This window comes from Crocuta crocuta, unplaced genomic scaffold (genome assembly GCF_008692635.1).
Source record: "Crocuta crocuta isolate KB4526 unplaced genomic scaffold, BGI_CrCroc_1.0 scaffold48, whole genome shotgun sequence".
Classification (NCBI taxonomy): Eukaryota; Metazoa; Chordata; class Mammalia; order Carnivora; family Hyaenidae; genus Crocuta; species Crocuta crocuta.
Genome location: NW_027533089.1, coordinates 14,925,433 through 14,947,694, shown reverse-complemented (window position 1 = coordinate 14,947,694; position 22,262 = coordinate 14,925,433). Strand labels below are relative to the sequence as shown.

The following is a 22,262-nucleotide window of genomic DNA, read 5'->3' as shown; positions in this document are numbered from 1 at the left end:
TTTCAAATAAAGCTCACGTTCCCTTTGATGACCATCTCTAATTTTGACCCCTGTCACACTTTTATAAGTAATTATATGTTGGATGTGTATTTATCTACTATTTTTTGGTCAAGTTTTACTCACATGTATATATATAACCACAGAAAAAATATCTTTTATTTGCAGAGATGTTTATCACACTGATGCATCAGTCTGTATACAGCTTGCCTTTACACTCAATAATCTTTTTTTTTCTTGCCAATTTTAAGCAGTTCAGCTGTCGACATAATTATTCGTGTTTCTTTGTACACATGAGCAAATACTTTTCTAGAGGTGCCTAGAAATAAAATTGCTTGGCACAGGATGCACATCTTTATATTGCCAAATTGCCCTCAGAGTGATTGTACCAGTTTGTACTACTCACAACATATTGTGTTTGTCTGTGTATAATTTTTATTAAAATTGAGACTCTACTGCTTATATATTTTTGTGGCCTCTTTCTCATTTAACATTTTATTGGGAGCTTGTTTCTTGGTCAGTGTTCAATTCATCTAGTAGAATTTGATTCTGGTTGCTTTTATAGGAGTAGAATGACAATGAATAGCTCTTTAGGATTAGTGGTCAATAAACTTTATTTTAACCAATGATGCTTTAGTTATAAATAGACAAACATTTTACTGTGCCTGCGTGGCTCACTTGGTTAGGTGTCCAACTCTTGATCTCAGCTCAGGTCTCAATCTCAGGGCTGTGAGTTTAAGCACTGCATTGGGCTCCCTGCTGGGTGCGAAGGCTACTTAAAAAGAGAAGAAAAAGTTATCAAATTATGTTTGGTTAGATCAGAAGCATTTGTATGATTTGGGTGGCTTTGATCTGCTCTGTGACAATATGCCGTGCTGTTAACATCCAGCAGTTATCTTCAAATGAGTCTTGCTCATTGAACACTGACCAAGAAACATGCTCCCAATAAAATGTTAAATGAGAAAGAGGCCACAAAAATACATATTCAGTAGAGTCTCAATTTTAAGACTCATTGCTAAGGAGTGAGCTAAGGAAAATAATAAAATGTGTTGAATTAATGTACAGAGGTATATGTCCATCACTGCCACTGAAATCATTATTTTAAGCACATAACATAATTAACAGTGCATGCATTTTATTTTGGGTTTGGGATGCCATTTTGGAAGCTTATTACGCATGTAAGTAATTAAACTACTCTTGTATATTATTCTAACATTGACTTTTAAGGTTACTGTCATGAAAAAAATTTTAATTAAATATCAAAGGAAAAAATAAGTTCAATAAAATTAATTGAAGTTTATAAAACTAAAACTATTGTGTGACAGATGTTATTTATAGAAAGTCCAGTAAAAATTATAGAGACCATAGAGATATAATCCAGCCCCGACCCTCCATTTTATAGATAAGAGAAAAAATTTATTAAAGGGTTGTGCCACCCAAACTTGTTGAAAAAAGGGTTTCAGGACTCTGGGGTTGGCTCAGTTGATAGAGTGTCCAACTTCTGTGGGTCATGATCTCACAGTTCGTGAGTTTGAGCCCCACATTGGGCTTACTGCTGTCAGCTATCAGCACAGAGCCCGCTTCAGATCCTATGTCTCTCTCTCTTTCCTCCTCCCCACTTACACTCACCCAAAAATAAATATTTAAAAGTAAAAAAGAAAAAAGTGTTTCTGTACCTAAAGCCTTTAGCACTCTTACTGTTGTTCTTAAGGATCTGAAAAATTACATAACTTGATGTATGTACCAGATTATACCAAAATATTTTTATTATGAGCAAAGAACAGAAACCATCTAAATGCCCATCAGTAGGATTGACTGAATAAATTATTGTACATCTCCATACATAGTGAAATGCTGTGACACTTAAAAAAAAAAAGGAACAAGGAAGTTCTTTATGTTTTGATATGGAAAAATTTTAAAAGAAAGGCAAGGTAAAGTACATGTTATCCTAATATTTAAGTCAAAAAGAGGTGCGTATTTGTTTTTGCTCATATTTACATAAAGTGATCTCTGAAGGTATAACTAATACCTTCAGTAACATGGTTACATATTGTGAAGAATGAAAAGTTGGGCAGATGGAACAAGACCTCTTGAGACTTTTTGTTGCATATGCTTTTAAAAATACTTCTTTCTAGTTGAACCATTTGAATATATTGCTTTATTTCCCTCTCAAATTAATCTATAATTTTAATAAAATACCTGTTGTGTACAATTGTAAATTGTTTTTAAATTTCCAGTGGAAAAAGTAAATTGGCAAAAATAATCCTGAGCCTTTTTTTAACCCTCCTAACAAATTTTTGGGTGTACAGTACATTATTGTTAACTATAAGCATAATTGTTGTATACCTGATCTCTGGAACTCTTTTTGCCTTACGTAACCGAAACCATTGTGCACGAACAACAGTACCCCATTTTGCCATCTCTCAGCGCCTGGTAGCTACCATTCTACCTTCTGTTTCTATCATTTTTGAATACTTTACATACTTGAAATAAGTAGAATCATACAGTATTTGCCCTCTCTGACTGGTTCATTTCATTTAGCATAACATCTCCCAAAATCATCCATATTGTATTTGACATGATTTCCTTCTTTTTTTCAAGACTAAATATTATTCTGTTGTATGTATATACCACATTGTGTTTATTCTTTATTTTCAGCATTTAGGTTTTTTCTACCTCTTGGCTATTATGAGTCATGCTATAATGAACATGTGAGAATATAAAGAAGCTGATTTCAAGTTTTTTGGATAAATACCCAAAAGTAGGATTGCTGGATCATGTACTTCTATGTTTAATTTTCTGAGGAATCTCCATACTATTTTCTGTAGTGGTTATACCATTCTACATTTCCACCAACAGTGGACAAGGATCCCAGTTTCTCCACATTTTCTCGTCAACACTTAATTATTTTCTTTCTTACGTTCATCCTAACAGGTATAAGATGATACTTCTTTGTTAATTTGATTTGCATTTCTCTGATGGTGAGTGATGTTGAGCATCTTTTCCTGTACTTCTTGGTCCTTTGTATGTCTTTAGAGAAGTGTTTATTCAGTCCTTTGTCCATCTTTTAATTGGGCTTTTGTATTTTTGCTCCTGAGCGAATAGGAGTTCCTTCAAATATACAGCTTGCGAATATTCTCTCCCATTCCATATGTTACTTTTTTACTGTTGTTTTCTTTGCTGTGCAGAAGCTTTTTAGGTTGATGTAGTCTGAATTGTCTATTTTTGTTTTTGTTGCCTGTGCTTTTGATGTTGTAGCTAAGAAATCATTGCCAAGACCAGTGTCATGAAGCTTTTCCCCTATGTTTTCTTTTAAGAGTCTTACAATTTCAAGTCTTACATTTAAGTCTTTAAGCTATTTTGAGTTGCAGTTACTTTTCACAGCAGTTATTATTTTTAAAATAAAAATGAAAAGCCCACTTTCTTTTTAAGCATGCGTTCTTTTAATATTTTTGGAGAGAGAGGCATTAGCTGTGTTAAATAGAGAAAAAGTGCTCTCTTGCATTGCCCACAGACACGTCTAAACATACAAACCTTTTTCCTTCAAGTTAACTTCCTTATGAAGAGAGCTTGTGTATTACTTAGTTCTTCTAGAGCATCAAGATGATAAATGTGTCATTCATTGGAAATTATGTATTTCCATAGTCATCAGTGAATAGATTATAATTGGCTGTATTTTATAATACTGTATGTTAGAGAATATGTTCAATGAAACACTCTGTAAAAAGTACATGATTCATAGGAATTACCTTTTCAGACCTTTTTTGTTTTGTTTATTTTGAGATAGAGCACGCATGCAAGAGCCTGGTAGCAGGAGGAGGAGGGGCAGAGAGAGAGGGGGAGAGAGAGAATCCCAAGTAAGCTCTGTTTGCGCTGTCAGTGCGAACTGACTCGTGGCTCCAACTCGTGAACCGTGAGATCATGGCCAGAGCTGAAATCCAGAGTCTGACACTTAACTGACTTGAAAAAACTTTTTTTAATGTTTGTTTATTTTTGAGAAAGAGAAACAATGTGAGTGGGGGAGGGGCAGAGAGAGGGAGACACAGAATCTGAAGCAGGTTCCAGGCTCTGAGCTGTCAGCACAGAGCCCAAGGCAGATCTTGAACTCGCAGGCCCTGAGATCATGACGTGAGCTGAAGTTGGACATTTAACCAACTGAGCCACCCAGGTGCCCCTCCCTGCATGTATTAAGATGATCATTTGGTTTTTCTGTTTAGCTTGTCAATATGATGAATTACATTGACTTTCTAATGTTAAACCAACTTTGAATTCCCACATGGGTACGATGATTATTCTTTTATGTATTGTAGTCACTTAACAAAATGTTAATTTTTGCCTCTGTGTTTGTTTGGGATTTGTTCTATAGTGTTTTCGGGGGAATGGCCCATATGATCTTTATTGACGTTATCCACTGGAATGGAAATAATGCCTGTATAGAACCAAATGTTTGTTACTATAACTTCTGTCTCACAATTAAAATCCAAACAGTTGTTTAAAAACAGTCAACTCAGTCAAAAATGCACTACTTCAGTCAGAATCAATAGCTTTTTTAAAGCCACAGTAACACTTAAACATGGTTAAGACTTGAATGCAGAAATTTGGTTGGATGGAAAACTGAACTTCCAACTTGACCAAATGGAATTACAAGCCAGAATTGTGGTTTTCACAGTCCACTGGACTCATTAACACTGGACAGCTGTTAAAAGTCTTTAGACTCTTGAGATGATAAGGAATCCTTTAAACACTCTTCTGTTCTTTCTTCCCAGTCAAAGATTTGTGGATGTGTTGAATGATGCCACCACTAGCTATTGTAGCCTTGATGAGAGAGTCCAATTCTTCATCTCCACAAACAGCAAGTTGCACGTGAGGAGGGGTAATACACTAAACTTCAATTCTTTTGATGCATTCCCTGCCAATTCAGGAACCCCTATGCTGATGTACAGTAGGATGACTGTGCCATGTGCCAAGGCAACCATGCACACTCGTACAAGACTGGTGGTCCTGGATTGTAGGTGTCCATGAACATGGCCCACCAGGAACTGCAAGCTGGCTTTCCACAGTGGGAAACCACCTTTGTCTTGGCCTTAGGAGTCTTCCCAGCCTTACTGCCAGCAATTTCAATTTTGCTGAAGCTCACACAAGCAAGGCAGAGAAGGCACTAGTTAGCCTGTGAAGATCCTGCCACCTAGTCCTTCATTGCACTGTGCTTCCAACTCTGTAGTGTTTTGTAATATATGTCTCATTTGGGGTAACACAGTAATGGTGGCTCCACAGAATGAGTTGGGAAGTGTTTTCTCCTCTTCAGTTTTCTTTAAGTTTGTGCTGAATTGGTATTTTTCTTGAATGTTTGTTAGAATGTCCTAGTGAAGCAATCTGGGCCTATTGTTTTATCTGTGGGAAGATGTTTCTTTGTTTTGTGGGAAGGCTTTTAGTCTACAAATTTGACTCCCTTAATAGATAAAAGATTATTGAGTTATCTATACTTGAGTGAGCTTTGTTAATTTTTGTTTACCAAAGAATTTGGCCCATTTCTTTTAAGTTGTCAAATATATTGGTATAGAGTTGTTTATATATAACATTCCTTTATATTTGTAGTGACTTCTTATTCTGGATATTGAAAATTGTGTCTTTTCTTTTGTCTTACTAGTTTGGCTACAGACTTGTCAGTTTTTACTGATTTTTTTATATTTTATCTTTTCTATTTTGTTAGATATCTGCTTTTATTTACTCTTTTTTTTTTCAAGTTCCTTAGGACAAAGCTTAGTTCATTGATATTAGACCTTCCTTTTAAAAAAAATTTTTTTTTAGGTTTATTTATTTATTTTGAGAGAGAGCAAGTGGCGGGGGGCAGAGAGAGAGGGAGAGAGATTCCTAACCAGGCTCCACACTGTCAACACACAGCCCAATCAATACAGGGCTCAATCCTACAAACTATAAGATTGTGATCTGAGCTAAAATCAAGAGTCAGATGCTTAACCACCCAAGCACTCCTGATCTTCCTTCTTTTTTACTATGGTATGTTAAGTTTCCCTGTAAGCACTGCTTTATGCTTCGGTATATTTAAGTTTTATTAGGTTCAAAATGTTTGTCTAATTTTCTTTTTGGTGTTCTCTTTGTCCTTTGGGTTACATGAAGCATGCTGTTTAGTTCAAATATTTGTGGACTTTTCGAATGTCTTTTCTGTTATTTTGTTAATTTAATTCCATTGTAGTCAGAGAACATACTTCATTTGATTTGAATTCTTTTAAATTTATCAAGCTTTGTTTTTAAGACAAAATATTGTCTATCTTTTNGCTTAACCGACTAAGCCACCCAGGCGCCCCATAAATATGGTCTATCTTCTTAAAAGTTCCAGGTGTACTTGAAAAGAATGTGTATCTGCATTCTGGCTGGAGTGTTCTGTAAATACCAGATTGTTAATTAGTTGATAGTATTGTTCAGGTTTTCAGTCATTACTGGTTTTCTGTCTACTTGTGGTGTCAATTATTGGGAGCATAACGGTGAAATAACCAATTATACTTGTGGATTTGTCTATATTTTTGTGAGTCTTTTATTTCTGTATTTTGAGACTTACAGATGTACCGCTTTTCTAAGGTCATTATGTCTGCATGATAAATTGACCCCTTTATTATAAATTAGTAAAAACCTTTTTTCTCTAGCAATGCTCTTTCTTCTGAAATCCATGTTATTAATATCACTCTAGCTTTCTTTTGATTTTCGTTAACATGATAACTGTTTTTTCCATCCTTTTTCTTTTGTCATTTGTTTCTTTAAGGTGGGTTGCTTGTAGGCAGGATATAGTTGAATCTAGCTTTTTTTAATCCATTTTGACAATCTTTGCCTTTTCATTGTAGTTTATAAATTATTTGTTCTTAATACACAAATATCAGCTTTTATAATTATAAATAAATATTTAGCAATTGAATTATTTGGTAGGTCCCATCAGGTAACCTTGTTCCTAAATCTTTTTTAAGTTTATTTCTTTATTTGGGGGGAGAGAGAGAGAGAGAGAGAGAGAGAGAGAACCCCAAGCAGGCTCTTCACTCTCAGTATGGAGCCTGAAACAGGGCTTGAACTCATGAACTGTGAGATCATGATGTGAGCCAAAACTTAAGAGTCAAATGCTTAATTGACTGAGCCACCCAGGTGCCCAAACCTTGTTCCTAAATTTTAATTGTCCTTAAGACCACTTTGTTTAATTTAGATTTATTATTTCCAGTTTATCTTCAACCACCCCCTGCCCCCAAAATACACACACAAAATTAAGAACAAGATGGGACTGTTTTAGAAATCAGATGGTCTTCAGAGATGAGAAATTGTGCTATAGAGAACTCTTCCATAATATGTTTGTTTTATAAGGGTAAAATGGTGAATGTTACTTAGAGGGTCATAAACCAAAATTAACAAAAATATATTAGCCTGGTTCCTTTGTTTTTCTCGTATGCTTTGTAATGACTCCTGTTGGTATAGTCTTTAGGTCACCCAGCATCTTCTATCACATTGGGAGCTTTATAAAAATACTCAATCCCAGTATTTCCCCAGGCCTATCACCTGAAATCTATTTTAAGACAATATAACTCTCCATATGATTCTTAGATCATAGGCTTGGAAACCATGGTTCTGCCTTGGTTATTTGACCTCTTTAATCTCTAACTGCTTCTTAGCCTTTGCTCGCACAGTCTTGGCAACATCAGAGGCAAAAACCCTGAGGACTAGGTATGACACACCTAGAATATCAAGCCAGAGGAAACAGTCTTGACATGTCTGGAGCTTCAGCTTTGACTGTGCTGTGTGTAAATTGCTAGGTTACTAGGGATCAAATCCCATCAAGTCAATCCTTTTTAAAATTGATCTTTCTTGGATTGCTCAGTAAAGAACTCTACCTTCTCTACGGTTTCATTTAATAATACCATATTGTTTTCATTAAGCAAATTTAATATCTACTCTGTGCTGGATAATGGTCATCACCATTCTTTTTGAGAAAGAAAATAGTTTTTTAAAACTTGTGCTTCCTCTCCCTCCACCCCATTTCCCTGCCAAAAAGTCACATTAATTCTATGATATTTTTAGTTTCTACAATTTCTTTGGTCTCAGTGTGGAACTAGAATGTATTTATTTATGTTTGCCTAATTCAAATAGAATAAGATGACTATAAAATAAATTAAGCCAGTTTTTAGTAAGTTGTTTTAAAATACGTATTAAAGTGACCGTTAATAGTATTGTGTGGAAATGTTTGCTTTTTGACAAGATAAAGAATGTTGTACTTACTTGAAAATCTTATCCATATAATACTTGGATTATCTATTTTTTACATAATTAAAATACAATAGTTAAACACGTGTTAAAATCCAAATGATGAAATGTTAGTCTTCATTGATTGATACTATTGCCTAGAATTTTCCTGCATCTTGGTAATCACTGAGAATGCCAATCATCATTGCACTGAGGGCACATTGAATCATCAGCTAGTAAGGAATTCTAGTTAACAGGATGCTGAATAATGATTTTTTTGTTATATAAGACATAATGTAAAGTAGGAGAATTGTGGAAATTGGCGCTTGAAAATGAACTTCTCTAGAATTTTAAAACCTGTAACTGATTTTTAAAGATCCAAAAAAAAACCAAACTGGACTTTAAAGGCAGTAACAAGGGATGAAAAAGGGCCTTATGCAATAATTACAGGGTCTATTCATCAGGAAGAGCTAACAAATATAAATGTCTATGCACTGAATTTGGGAGCACCCAAAACATAAAACAATCACAAACAGAAACAATCTTATGGATAAGAATGTGCTAATAGCAGAGGACTTTAATACTCCACTTGCAGCATTGGGTAGACCAACTAGACAGAAAATCGCTAAAGAAACAATGGACTTGAATGACACATTGGACCAGATGGATTTGACAGATATATTTAGAACTCTACATCCTGAGATTATGGAATTCACTTTTTTCTCAAGTGCACATGGCACATTCTCCAAGGTAGATCACACACTGGGTCATAAAGCAGCCCTCAATAAATATAAAAGAATTGAGATAATACCATGCACACTTTCAGATCACAATGCTATGAAACTTGAAATCAATCACAGGAAGAAGTCTGGAAAACCTCCAAAACTACGGAGGTTAAAGAACATCCTACTAAAGAACGAATGGGTCAATTAGGCAATTAGAGAAGAAATTTAAAAATATATGGAAACAAATGAAAATGAAAGTACAACAATCCAAACTCTTTGGGATGCAGCAAAGGCAGTCCTAAAAGGAAAGTACATTGTACTCCAGGCCTATTTCAAGAAATTAGAAAAAGCACAAGTACAAAATCTAACAGCGCACCTAAAGGAACTAAAAGGATAGCAACAAGAGCACCCAAACCCAGCAGAAGAAGAGAGAGAATATAAATCAGGGCAGAAGTAAACAATATAGAATCCAAAAAAAACAGTCAAACAGATCAATGAAACCAAGAGTTGGTTTTTTGAAAAAAATAAACAAAATAGATACACCTCTAGCCAGACCTCTCAGAAAGAAGAGAGAGCACCCAAATAGACAAAATCATGAATGAAAATGGATTTATTACAACCAATCCCTCAGAAATACAAGCAATTATCAGGGCATACTATGAAAAATTATATGCCAACAAACTGGAAAACCTAGAAAAAATGGACAAATTACTAAACACACACATACTACCAAAATTCACACAGGAAGAGATAGAAAACCTGAACAGACCCAGAACTAGTGAAGAAATCAAAACTCTCCCAACAGATAACAGCCCTGGGACAGATGGATTCCCTGAGGAATTCTACCAGACATTTAAATCAGAGTTAATACCCATTCTTCTCAAGCTATTCCAAAAATAGAAATGGAAGGAAAACTTCTGTACTCATTCTATAAAGCCAACATCACTTTGATTCCCAAACCAGACAAAGACCCAGCAGAAAAAGAGAACTCCAGGCCAATATCCTTGATGAATATGGATGCAAAAATTCTCAACAAATTACTTGCAGATTGAATTCAACAGCATAAAAAAAGAATTATCCACCATGACCAAGTGGTATTCATCCCTGGGTTACAGGGCTGGTTCAATATTCGCAAATGTGATACATCACATTAACAAAAGAAAAAGATAAAAACCATATTATCCTGTCGATAGATGGAGAAAAAGCATTTGACAAAATACAGCATCCCTTCTTAATAAAGACGCTCGAGAAAGTTGGGATAGAAGGAACTTGCTTCAACATCATAAAAGGCATTTATGAGAAGCCCACAGCTAACATCATCCTCAATGAGGAAAAACTGAGAGTTTCCTCTGAGATCAGGAACACGACAGGGATGTCCACTCTCACCACTGTTGTTTGACATAGTGCTGGAAGTCCTAGCATCAGCCATCAGACAACAAAAGGAAATAAAAGGCATCAGAATTGGTAGAGAAGAAGTCAAACTTTCACTTTTCACAGGTGACATGATACTCTACAGTGAAATCTCAACAGAATCCATNGGTGGGGTAGAGGGGAAGGGGGGTGATAGGCACAGAGGAGGGCACTTGTTGGAATGAGCACTGGGTGTTATATGGAAACCAACTTGACAATAAACTATGAAAGAAAAAGTAAATAAAACACAAACACCCAAAAATAAAGACCCATTTAAAGCATGATTCCATCTAAAAAGCTATAATGTAACTATACCTCAGAAGATATGACATTATAAGATATAAAAAATATCAAAACTCTTTGTTATTAATATATTAAAATGACAATGGCCGATGTCCATGTGAACTTCAGTTGATATTTTAGCAAACTAAGACTGGAAACCATTATTTCATCAGAATTTCTTTATATATAGTAGAATCCTGCAAAATGAATCCTTTAACATGGTTTTTGAATTTGTGGTTGTATCCAAAACTTATTTCAAACTAAAAGGATGGGGGCAGTGAAGGTCAATCAGAATAAATAAATGTTGCATTTCATTTGGTTTGGTAACAATTTATTCTCAAGAACACTTTAAATATTTCTCTATATGCCTCCCACAGTGATGGTTATAGTATCCTTGAAGGAGGGACCTGCCCAGCCTTAGGAGACCTAATGGTTGGTGGGGAGCATTGAGGGAGGTGGGACATGCACTTAGGCCAGAAGAATCAGTCCCATCCGTTAAAGAGTATCTTGACTGGAATACCCTTACAACTAGTTTCTTTCTTTCTTTCTTTCTTTCGTTCGTTCATTCGTTCGTTTATTTTGATNCTTTCTTTCTTTCTTTCTTTCTTTCCTTTCTTTTCTTTCTTTTCTTTCTTTCTTTCAAGTGTATTTTGAGAGAGAGAGCACAAACGGGAATGGCAGAGAGAGGGAGAGAGAGGATCCCAAGCAGGCCCCACGTTGTCAGTGCAAATCCCAACATGGAGCTTAAAACCACGAACTGTGAGATCATGACCTGAGCCAAAATCACGAGTCCCATGGTCAGGGACTGAGCCACCCAGCCGCCCCTTGCCTTCCAACTAGTTTATACCATGAAGTAGAGTAGCATTATTTTTCACAGATCTAAAGTATTTCAAAAATTACTGTAAATTCCAAATTAATGGGAATACCTGTGGGCTTTTTACATAGAAAAGAGGATATTCTACAACTGTTTTTTCAGAAACCAAAAGAAATACGCTATATAACATGATTTCTCGGTTCCTGGACCATCATACCAGCATCACCTGGGAACTTGATAGAAATGCAAATTTCTTGAGCCCTGAGGATTAGTTAACTGGAGAAGATAGGACAGCAGGAATCTCTATTTTGCAAATCCTGCAAGACATTCTGGTATATGCTCAAACTCAAAATCACTCCTTTACAGTATGACGTATACCAAGCTTTAGTGAAATAATGGCAAGTTTTCAGCATAACGAATTCTAATTTTCAAACAGCTGTTGCATTAGGTTTTAGTTAATGATCTCCAAACCCAGCTGGAGTTGAATCCAAGTTACTTCCTTATTCTTTTTACTTACTAGTCAATGGAGCACCAGGTGCGGTTGTTGAAGTGTGAAAATAATTCAGCTTTGAAGACAGTATTGGCATTTCTTTCTTGATTTTGAAAATGCTTTAGTTTTCCTGCTTTGGTATTCAGTAATCAAAGCACATCTATTTAAATGGCAGTTTGGACTTACACTAAAATTGGAGGAAATCTCTGAATCTTCCTGCCGGTTTAATATTAAAATTAATATCTTAGCTGAATTATAAAATTTACATATAATTGAGTTCCTTCTATTGTAACTTACCTCCAGTGTTTACATTTTAGGAACAATTGTTGTCTTCCCTGAATAACTTAACTTTCTACTTTCACATCTTTCATATTACTGTATCTTTATTTTTACTTTAAAAGAGAATGCTAGCAGAGATTTATTTTAATGAAGTGCATCCTATAGTAATAAGGCCCAAATTATGCTTTCTGAATTACAAAACTCATCAAGCTAGCAGAAAGCATTCCAGGGGCGCCTGGGTGGCTCCGTTGGTTAAGTGGCTGACTCTTGGTTTTGGCTCAGGTCATAATCTCATGGTTTATAGGTTTGAGCCCCACGTTGCACTCTGTGCTGACGGCATGAAGCCTGCTTGGGATTCTCACTCCCTCTGTCTGCAACTCCTGTGCTTGCTCATGCCGTCTCTCAAAATAAATCAATAAACATTTTTAAATTTTTTCAAAAACAAGGTGTTCCAAAAGCACATTAGTCAGATGTGAAGCCAAGGATACAGCTCTTATACTTGCTTTACCTGTTAAAGTGAGCTAAATATGGGTATTTAAAAGTGGACAGTGTGGTCAGAAACATGGTGTTTATTAGTAGGTAAACAGGTAAACACATGATTTTGCACTAATATTCTAAGGTTTGGGTTGTATTGCACATATATTATAGGTAGTGTTAGTAAAACACATCTTTATATCAAAGGCTGATGGTTTTAAAATACTGTTTTGATGCTCCTTATTTTTAACTCTCCTTTATCTTCATGATCTCATTCGCCCCCTTGACATCAGCTGCTGCCTTTGTGTTGTGATTCCTAAAGTTCTGTCTTTACTTCTGAAATTTCTCCTGAGTTGTATGTCTTCAGCAACCTACACATTATTGACTGGACGTTCCATAGGCACCTCTGTCTAAAACTCATAATCCAAGTTTTCTTTAGGCTAGCCTTGTGAACGTTTATGGAATCAGAGTTAGTAATAGTCCTCACATGGTGTTGATCCCAGATATTTGTGCAGGACCTTATTCTCCTAAAATGCCATTCTGAAATTTCTGGAAATCTTCCAGAGGTGTCTCAGATGCGTTAAGGGGGAAAAAAAAAAAAGGTAAAATCCACTCTGTCTGCAAGCATTTGCCCTATCTACTTTTTGTAAACGGAACAGCCATCTCCAATCAAGCTTCATTGTCTCTGCTGCTTCCCCAAGAGGAAACATCAGAAAGTAGAGCCCTCATGGTGCCAAGATTGATGCTATGTTCCATATAGAAATAGAGAAAATTCTTACATCCTTCTTGATCCATGTCATACTTTATCACTTGTGAATCTGATTCATGTGCTTTTGTGGGGAGGTGGCCGACTATACAACTATTCATGCTTTCCCTCTCATAGTATGTCTTTATTGCTAGGAAGCAACTGCCCACCCAAGGCTCAATTTTGTACCACCACCCCTGCAGCTAGGGATAGCCATATGACTGGTGTTTGCCAGTATAGTTGGGAAATTACTGTGTTTTCTCCATTCTGTCTTCCCACATCTGCTAACTAGATGCAAAATACTTTGAGTTCTTGGAGGAATGTCAAAGTTACAAGAAGGAAGGAAGCTGACTCCTTGAATCATTGTATAAAAGGCCATCTACCAGTCTGGAACACTCACACTGGTACTTGAATAAGAACTAAGCTTCTGTTATGGTAAATGATTGAAATTTTATGTGTTCTAGTCCTTATTATTTCCTTAAAATAGCACCCCTCTGTATTACAAAGCCCTTCATTAACAAAACAGCTCCTTGGGGCGCCTGGGTAGCCCAGTGGGTTAAGCGTCTGACTTTTGGTTTCAGCTCAGGTGGTGATCTCACGGTTTAGGAGTTCGAGCCCTGCACCGGGCTCTGCTCTGATAGTGCAGAGCCTGCTTGGGATTCTCTCTCTCTTATGCTCTTTCTCTCAAAATAACCTAAACTTAAAAAAAAAATAAAAACAATTCCTTTATCATCATCCTGTATTTCCTTTCTCCAACAGCTCAAACAGTTGGGTATATGGCTGTCCATGGGGCTGGGAGAGAACAGATGCCACATTACACTCTCTAGTCCACATCTTTTCTGCTATTGTGCTTTCTCTATTCTGTTTTCCACACCTGTCAGACTTGGTAGTATTCTTATATAAGCTCGAAATAAAAGCCCTTATGGAATAGACTCTTCAGCATACCCCCTACATATTGGATTTCTCAGTTTGAACTTCAATGTAGATTCCCAAATGTCTTCAATTCCTTTCTTCTACCCCAGTTGCTTTTCTTCCTATTCCTAATTTTCAAACTCTGAGAAAGGTACCATCCTCCTCCTCAGTATAGAAGCTTAGAGAAAAGCCTTAACCTCTTCTGGGTTCCCAGTCTTCATCTGTATTGCAACTGCTTTCCTTTGGGTCTTAGTCTCCATTATGTCTTGAGATGATTAATAGTCAACTTCAGGGGTATCCCTCTATAAAGTGATGCCTCATGGAACCTTGCATTGTGGAGGTCTTGTATGGGCTGTTACTTAAAACTCTTCAAAAATATCTCTCCATTGCTTGCAAAGAAGTTCTCAAAGTATGATCCATGGGTATCAAGAGTTCTCAAGACCCTTTCAGGGAGTTCACAAAGTAGTCCACAACTATTCCCATAATAATTCTGAGCTGTTAATTGCCTATTTCACTAGTTGCCATTTATGCTCATGGTACAAAAGCAGTCGTGACACTGGATTGTACTATTAATCTTTGTATTCTTTACCACCTTGATTCATAGTTGTAAAACAAAGCCAATTTTCATATAACAGTGTCCTTTACAAAGCAGTCAAAACCATTAACCTTATTAAATCCTGACTATTTAGTATGTGTGTATTTTTAATATTCTGTGATAAAATGGAAAATATACCAAGCGCTTCTGCATACCAAAGTACAATGGTTGTCTTGAAGAAAAGCAGTTCTGTTGATTGTTTGGATTGTAAGCTTAAGAAGCCACTTTTTCATAGAACAGTTTTTACTTGAAAGAAAAACCAACAAATAAACTGTGTATTCAGACTTGGGTAGTTGGCAGACATTTTCTCAGAAACAAACAAAGTGAACTTGTCACTTCAAGGAAAACCAACGGACAGTATTTATTGCTATTATAAAATTTGACAAACCTGTGGCTGTCACCACAAACATGACAGCTTACCAGTACTTAAAGACTTTTCTTATGAGAATGGTGGTGATTATAATGAATGTGATTTTTTTGCCGGGGGTCAGGGGGATTGTATAATTAAATGTGATAACATTTAGAAGATCTACAGAATGCCATAAGCCAGTATTTTCCAAGTGACAGTATAAGGTAATATAACAATGTATGAAAAGTTTATCAATATGGTTTTATATCACATTGCAATTAACCTTTAAGAAACCAACACTTGGTGAGTTTTAATGTGGTGTCAAAGAATATTACCAATTGTTTGCAAAAGTGATTAAAACACTCCTTTTTCAACTCTGTATGTATAGGAGTCTGATTTTCTTCATAGACTTGAATCCAAAGAATATGTTTACATTTTGAATGGAGAAGCAGGTATAAGAATCCACTTTTCTTTCTTTAAGCCAAACATTTTTTTAAAATGTGCAAAAAATATAAAAAGCCTTTACTAATTTTTTTGTTGTTTTGGAAAAACACAAAAATATGTCATTTATTCTAACATATGTCATTGTTATGTTTAAATGGATTAATATTTTAAGTTTATGATTTTTATTTCTACCAAGATAATGAGAGATATAACCCCCATGAACAAAAACTCTGAAGGCCTCAATTTTTTAGGTATATAAAGAAGTTCCAAGATCAGTAACTGTGAGAACTGCTGACTTAAAAGTTCATATTCCCAATGTGGTGATGAAGACACTATTGTTTGGCCTCTGCCCACTTGTCGGTCTCATATTTTACCTTGCCCTTAGCCCTTTTGCCATATTCTAAGCTTATCAAGAACCACTTTTAGGGCCTAAATGCACCATGCAGTATTGTGTGCCTCCAAGCCCTTTTCCATCATCACACCATTTTACATGTCTACTAGCAGTGCACGAAGGTTCCACTTTCTCCACATCCTTNTCCCAATGTGGTGATGAAGACACTATTGTTTGGCCTCTGCCCACTTGTCGGTCTCATATTTTACCTTGCCCTTAGCCCTTTTGCCATATTCTAAGCTTATCAAGAACCACTTTTAGGGCCTAAATGCACCATGCAGTATTGTGTGCCTCCAAGCCCTTTTCCATCATCACACCATTTTACATGTCTACTAGCAGTGCACGAAGGTTCCAATTTCTCCACATCCTTGTTGGTTGGTTGGTTGGATGGTTTGGTTTAATTACAGCTATCCTGGGGGGTGTAAACTGGTTGTGATTTGCATTTCCCTAAAGACTAATGATGTGTTGAGCATTTTTTCATGTGTTTGTTGGTCATTTGTGTATCTTTGGAGAAATATCTAATCAAGTGCTTTGCCCATGTGAGTACTTTTCTTCACAATCAGTATGTGTCTGCATGAGTAAGTTTACATTTCCCCTTGAATGTATAAGAGAAAGGAAATCTTAAAGTTAGGAGGGAAAACAGTAGCACTTAGGAGACTTAAAGTTGAAATGAGCACTTAGATAGTTTAGTGTTTACATAAAAAAATTACTCTAAAATTTTCACTACTAGCTTACTAATTTTTGGATATAGATAATATTTGTTGATTTTTATCTCGATATTGCATAATGAAACATCCAGAAGAACTAAAGCCATAGACACAACACAGATTGGTAGTTGCCAGGCGATAATGGAGAGAGAAATACTTAATGGGTATCGTTTTTCCTACAAGGTGAAGAAAGCATTTTGGAACTAGATAGGATGGTTGGTTACCCACATTGTGAATGTGCTAAATGCCACTGAATTGTTGACTTTGAAATGATTAATTTTGTTATAAGAACTTCACTTTTAGGGGTGCCTGCCTGGCTCAGTCAGTTAAGCGTCCAACTTCAGCTCAGGTCATGATCTCACAGTTCATGGGTTCGAGCCCTGTGTCGGGCTTTGTGCTGGCAGCTAGCACAGAGCCTGGAGCCTGCTTCAGATTCTGTGTCTCCCTCTCTCTCTGACCCTCCCCTGCTCATGCTGTCTCTCTCTCTCTCTCTCTCTCTCTCTCAGAAATAAATAAAAACATTTTATAAAAAAGAACTTCACTTTTAAAAATTACCAAAAATAAGCAAGTACTCACAAAATCTTATATGAGTTCATTAATATTAAAAACAAAAGCACCTATAAACTCAACAGTTTATAAAACACTCATTTATTTTTAATTTAACAAGTACTTATTGAATGCCTCTATATGCAGTGACTTTTCCTAGGCCATGTTTTACATATAGATTATGCTTGTGCATTAATTATACATTAATTCTTAACATTAAAGAAAATTAATCATTACAAAAATCAAATTTTCTTTCCAAACTTAATCTCACTGATGAACTGCCACTAAAAATATATTGGTTAATGCTCTTGAGATGATTAGATATGAAAATTAAGGTAGCTATTAAATATCCTATCAATCCAATAACCACGAATATAATGCTTTTTGTTGTTAGGTTACTAAGACGAATATGAGTTATATTTTACTTAATGTACTTGCTAAACTTGATTATAGATTTTACAGTTATTACACAAATTAAAAGTGAAATTCTTAAATGTTACAACCTTTTTTAATTAATCTGAGAAATACACTAATCGCCTATATGAAATAATATTGGTAGTAGCTAACATGGAGTTCTCATTATGTATTTTAAATGCTTCATATGCATCATTGGTTCTGTGCATGCTCTGTGGTGAGTGTTTTATATGCATTCTTATGTTTTGATTCTTAAAAAAAACCCTAAGAGGCACCATTATTATTGCCATCTAGATGAGGAAACTGAGTGTCAAATTGACCACCAGCTGAATACTGATGTCAGGATACTATTCCCATGTTAATGTGGCTCCGGAGCCTGTGCTCCACATTTGACTGGTTGTCTGAGAGTTCGTTTCTATTTTAGGAAGGAGTCGACTACACAGTTAAATACAGAATGATAATATTATAGAATTAACTTTTTTCTGGCAAGTACCTATTTTTAAAATATGAAATATTATACTTAATCATAGGTAAACCCATTTGAAGACTTGATTCTTTATGCATCTCAATCACTTGAAATGAATACTTTGAGAGAAAATGGGGACTCGAGCTAATATGCTTTTTATCTTTTCTTGAGCTTTCCCAAGATAGTACATCTCAAAACATCCTCCATGTTTTTACAGATTTCTTAAGCCATGTATTCCTATTTTCAGTTTTCATCAGTGAACATAAAGAAAGATCATTTAACATTATAGTCAGAGGAGTGAAAAGTAAAACTAGTGAAGAACAGTGATCAGAGCCTTAGGAACTTACAGGGCACGATCAAGTAGACCAAAACATACAATTAATCTTATAGCAGTTTTTTTTTTCTTGCTGCTTTCAAAATTCTCACTTTGGCTTTGGCTTTTAACCATTTGATTTAATGTGTCACTGTGGATCTCTTTTGAGTTTGTCCTTCCTGTAGTTCATTGAGATAGAATGTGTAGATTCACATCTTATAACAAGTTTTGAGCGTTTTCAGCCTTTATTTTTACATATAAGTCCTGTATCTGTTTTGTTAGACTTACAACTGGGTATTTTTTGTGTGATTATAGATGATATTGTAATTTTCATTTTTGTGTCTATAGGTTTATTTCTAGTATAGAAATACATTGGATTTTGTATTTTTATCTTGTATCCTGGAACTTGGCTGACCTCACTTATTCTAGAATTGTTTTGTTTTCTTCGTAGATTTCCTTGTGATTGTCTTCATAAAAAATTATACTATCTTCAAATAGGATTAGTTTTATCTCTTTTTCTATCTGTATGTTGCTGCTCTTGTTGTGGGTCTTTTTTATTTTGCTTTAATGCATTAGCTAGATCTGCTAACACTAGTTTAAATAAAATTAATGAGACTATACCTTATGCCTTGTTTCTGATATTAGAAGGAAAGTATTCAGTTTCAGTTTTTCATTATTAAATGTCATGGTAGCTGTAGGATTTTGTAGAGGAACTTTCCCTCTACTTTTTAGAGTCTTGTGGTTATTTTATGTGTATATACAGGGTTTTTAGTTTTACATAGTGGGAAGAATAGGGAGTCTACTCCATCTCCCTTAAAGTGAAAGGTGCTGTCACTTCTTTTGTTATAGGATGATCTACTGAAACTTCTAAGTTTTAATGATAGCACAGGCACCCCTTGTTGACTGCCTGGAAACCACATAAAGAGCACTTGCCAGTGTTCAGTGTCCAGCCTTCAGCTTTTCATATAGAGATTTATTTTGTCAGTTCCCATGGTGATTGAATTCAAGGAGAGTGATCCAAGCTAAAAATATTCTTGAGAAAATGATATATACAATCAGACGACCACTTTGACTTATAGTGATTGCCAAATACTCCATCCACGCAGATCAGGTAGTGTGTGGTTGGACAGTACGTTTACAGGGAGTGCTGCTGAAGNTTGTGTGCAGCTTTGTCGCTTCCTACTTTGCATAGTGTACACATTTTGTGGGGAATAAATTATACTTCATAACAGTGCTTGGGAATTTACACAATTCAGGATTTGTTCCTAGAAAGTGCTGAGGATCCACCTCAAGTCAGATATTTGATGCCTCATGCTCGTAGAGCCCCGCTTATCTGGCTGTGCCACAGGGATACTTGCCATGGGGTCCTGACAGGTCACGTTTTGTGCCCGGGCATCCTCACCTACAGACATTTCTCAGACAGACACTGCCAGTTTCTTCAATGATTTCTCTTTGCCTACANCTTGCTATTTGGGGAATTTTTATTTCTCTTTTTTTCTTTTTTAGGAGTAGTTACCGTGGGATCATAGACCACCCCCCTCTTCCTAAAATGTACCAGTCTGTCTTTCTGGAGAGAGGGTGTCCACGGTCTTCTACATATTCTCAAAGGAGTCCATGACCCAGAAAAATCATAATGCCACTAATACTTTTACTCTGCCCTATCATGCATATGTAGTTGAAACTCTTATAAGCACCCTTAGCTTATTATGTACTGAAGNAAAAATTGTGTTCAATATACAGTGCATCTGATTTAGTACACATGATGAACCAAGATCAATGATTAATTTTTACATGTTAGTTTCATGGTCTGGCTAGAGTTTTATCTCTGTAAAAAATAAAAAATCCACAGGGTTGTNAGATCATGACCTGAGCCGAAGTCGGTGCTCAACCGACTGAGCCACCCAGGCGCCCCTATGTACTGAAGTTTTAATGATGTCATTGCCAATTTCTATGTTTTTTGTTATAAATATTAAAACTTGGTAATTTTTTTCTTCGCGTTCTTTGCCTTTTATTATTTACCTGTTGTCTAACTATATAGTTTTTACTTTAACATGCAGAAGTTTCACTACTTAAATCAAGGCAATGGATTGCTCTTTCCTTCTGCTATTTCTTTTTCCCTGAAGTCCTAATCTGCAACCCACAGTACAGAAATACTACATGGTAGGAGCCTGTATGAAGTATTTATTTTCTGCTGAGACCCTTGCAGAATTGAGCTGTGGCAGGGAGAGACAGATATATATTCATGAGTCCTTTAATTTGTATAAACCACAAAACTTATTTCCCTACCATTTCTCTTATTTCTCTATAAATGTGTAGGTTATTTAGTACATTGAACATTTAATTACATGTTCAAAGAGAAAGGTGTTTCCCCAAACAACCGTAATGTTTAAAACAATCGTCGTTAAACAATATGATATGGTGTTTTAAAAAATCTTCAGTTCTGTTTTCATCAGTTTTTCTGTAGCCTGATGTATATACATCTTTGTGACTCTAGTGCCGTGTAGGATTTAGTTTGGTGTTTTTAATGCAGCTATAATGTTTTATATTTAGCTTGATCATTATCTTTTTGCACTAAATAAGGCCTTTAATGCCCTGTCAATGCAGGAATAGGGAATTAGTGCTGTTATGAATAGTCTTTTAAAAGACTTGAGTTTGTTGATAATCTGCCACATGGAAAGGTTCATTGAGCTGAGGTCTACGCCACCTTTCACAGGAGCCTTGAAGAACTGGAATTGCCATAAAGCTTTGTGTCTATCTTTGGGCAGTTGGGCGGACGCATTAGTGCCAGTGGTACCTGGCCCACCTGTAATTTTATGACTCTCGGGCTGTCCCCATATTGTTTGTACGTAAGACGTTTTGTGGGGGTTCTGAAATAGCTTGCATAGCAGATTCTCTCTAGTTCATTACTCAAACATGAAAAAACATTCCTTCAAAAAACACCATAGGTATTTTAAATATACTGCCTGTATTCTCTGAGTGCCCTACAAATGTGCTGTAACTAATAAAGCTTCCCCACTGATTTAAGAGAGTCTCAGAAGAAGCTGTACTAACTAGATGCAGAACATCTTTGATAAAAATAAAAAAAAAAGACTTGGAACTGTCAGTTACTTAGTAAGTAAAGAATATGGCTATATTGCAAACACCCTTACCAGTTTTATGTTTGTCACAGGTGGAAAGAGATCCTATTTTACCATCAACAGCTATTATCGTTATTATTCAACTAAGTGAGATTCGATTTTATAAACAAACATTACTAATAAAAGTCCTTTTAGTTTTCCATATGATTTTTATCTTTTTATATTTAGGCATAACACTGTGTTACTGATTATCCTGTTTGTTAAAGCAAAGTAAAAACACTTGAAAAATAGAAAGTGCATATAAATATATTATTTGAATGGGGAAAGTAGTGACTCCCATATTTGCATGTTTTTATAGAAATTTTTAAAAATTGTGTTCAATATACAGTGCATCTGATTTAGTACACATGATGAACCAAGATCAATGATTAATTTTTACATGTTAGTTTCATGGTCTGGCTAGAGTTTTATCACTGTAAAAAACAAAAAATCCACAGGGTTGCCTGAGTGGCTCAGTCAGTTGAGTATTCAACTCTATTTCAACTAGGGTCATGATTTCATAGTGTGGAATCGAGCCCTGTGTTGGGTTCCGTGCTGAGT

General features: G+C 35.7%; 1 protein-coding gene and 1 pseudogene across 2 annotated transcripts in view; one reads left to right on the top strand and one right to left on the bottom strand.

Annotated features, from left to right (window-relative positions):
• HS2ST1 (heparan sulfate 2-O-sulfotransferase 1) overlaps nt 1-22,262 on the top strand; it is a 160,816-nt gene that overhangs the window by 101,791 nt on the left and 36,763 nt on the right. The gene's annotated exons all lie outside the window — the stretch shown is intronic.
• LOC144216636 (histone H2A.Z pseudogene) lies at nt 4,735-19,997 on the bottom strand (annotated as a pseudogene).